This window comes from Empidonax traillii, unplaced genomic scaffold, assembly GCF_003031625.1.
Source record: "Empidonax traillii isolate 1590-97213 ecotype Southwest subspecies unplaced genomic scaffold, ASM303162v1 scaffold705:size332303, whole genome shotgun sequence".
Taxonomy (NCBI): Eukaryota; Metazoa; Chordata; class Aves; order Passeriformes; family Tyrannidae; genus Empidonax; species Empidonax traillii.
Genome location: NW_020955898.1, coordinates 330,156 through 332,303, shown reverse-complemented (window position 1 = coordinate 332,303; position 2,148 = coordinate 330,156). Strand labels below are relative to the sequence as shown.

At 39.4% G+C, this 2,148-nt stretch overlaps 1 non-coding gene across 1 annotated transcript; it reads right to left on the bottom strand.

Moving 5' to 3' along the window:
- Positions 1 to 126: 126 nt before the first annotated feature.
- On the bottom strand, positions 127 to 198 carry TRNAD-AUC. Its single transcript has one exon. It is a non-coding gene; the product is annotated as a tRNA-Asp (tRNA).
- Between the last annotated feature and the right edge of the window lie 1,950 nt (positions 199 to 2,148).

Sequence of the window (2,148 nt, the reverse complement as noted above, 5' to 3'; positions counted from 1 at the left end):
CTGAGCCCACCCTTTAATCCTGAGGTTCATCTGCCGGGGCCAAGCACGCTTGGACGGTGGCAGCGAGGTCCTCAGGACGTAGATGGATTGCCTTACGGGCTAACGAGCTCCATCTGCCCGGGGAGGGGCCCCGACCGGGAATCGAACCCGGGTCTCTGCAGTGATAGTGCAGTGTCTTTTCCCCTGGACCACCGGGGGCAGGTATAATTACTGGCCTGATAATTACTCAAAAGAGAAAAAAACCCTATTGCACGTACTGACAAGTGTGTTCCTGGCATGTAATGCTTACACAGCACCTTCTGATCAAGTCCTTGGTGAACTAGATACTGCACTGGCTAAGGTTCTGGAGTAAGGCTGGGCAGCCCCATCACTGAGGTTCTTATGCAGGGAAATAGTGTGTTGCTCAAGTTTCAAAAAATTATTGTCTATATTGACTGAAATATCACTATTATCCCTATTAGCCAGAATAATTGTGTTTTCCCATTTTGTTCAAGTGGAAGAAGCAGATCTTGTAATCAGTTTGCAGAAACCAGTGTTTCCAAGTTTAATATGCTCATAATTTAGGAAACTATTCACCTAATCTTAACCTCCTCCTCCCCCCCCCCCCCCCCCATCCCTTTTTTAACAGATGAGTTGCACCCCAAGATCACTATTATAGGAGATGGGATAACTCAGGTAACATCTACAGAGCAGATGCCTGAACTTGGGTAAACTGAATCAAATCCCTACTTTTGTGTAAAGTTTTATTCCACAGAACAGCAGTGTTCTCCTAGGAAGAATTATTTCTGTGAAGGTAGAAAGACCAACACATTCAGCATCTTTTTTTATATCTCTTACTTCCAGTACTGACTCAGGGTCTAACAGGTTTTTCTCCTGTGGTCTCTAGGTTCAACATCACAAAGAAATGAGGCTGAGATGTAGACTGAACCCTTATGCCTTGTTAGTCCATCAGTAGATACCCATGAGCAAATGAGAGGTGTACAATGCAGTGTACGCTGCAGAGAAATCACAGAGTAACAAAGCATTAAGGATGCTAAGCGGTGAAGACAACAAGAAGGTTCTTTCTTGATAGAATTAAATTTGACAGGCAAATAATTTCTATTACTTGGAGCAATTGACACTGGTATTGTCAAGACTTCTTGTGGCCCACGTGCCTAAATATGTATTTAAATGTCATACCATGGAATCAGTGACAATAATATCTCAGTGGATAGCTTCCTATAAAACAGTACTCCTCAGTAGTAGTACTACAATATGCTTGCCCTTATGATCTGAAAGTTTAGTGAAATAGATCATCAAGTCCAGTCATATCTGACCTTTGCTTTTTCTTCTTTAAATATTAATATTAATATTAAATACTATTATTAATATTAATCTTAAATACATTAATCTTCATTTTTCAGCCAGGTATTCTTAGGAATAGTCATACCAAGTGACTTTTTATATTTAATTTGGATCAAAATCTGGAATAAACCAGCTTTTTTCTTGCACTTGACTGACAGTAAGTTTAAATCACACTCTTTAGCCATCAGAGACATTTGTCTACCTTCACTTTGTGTTGTGCATGTTCATATTATTTAACGTATTCACACTTGATGCAATCCCTGGTTGATCTCTTTCCTCTCGTGCACAAAAACACTCAAGCCTTCATGACACTGACTGCTCCCACTACTTTCATTTTCAACAGTGGAATTTCTTTGATAATACTTCTTTTTCACTATACTACATGTTTATTTTCCCAGTGACTCATACTTTAGACTGCACATAAAATATCTTCCCACACTGCATATATGGCCTGTCAAAAGCTATCATTCATGTCTTTATTTGAACATGCACCATACCTTTTGATGGCCTTTAATTTTAAAGGTCTGTGTGAAGTTTTCTGACAACTGAAATACAAACACAGGTTTAGTGTTGTTCTCTTGGTTGGTTAAGCAGTCTGTCTCTGGGGAGGAAATAATAGACTAAATTTGAGTTCACTCCCATGTAAATTAACTGTATTGTTGTTGAACAGCAAACCTACATCAGTTGTTAACTATCATGGCCTATATTCCTTTGCAGATTTGGCTTGTCTCTCTCTAAAACATTTCCCTGAAAACTTTGCTTAGATGGATCCTTAGAAGGAGAAAGCAGTCATTATGGAAGAAA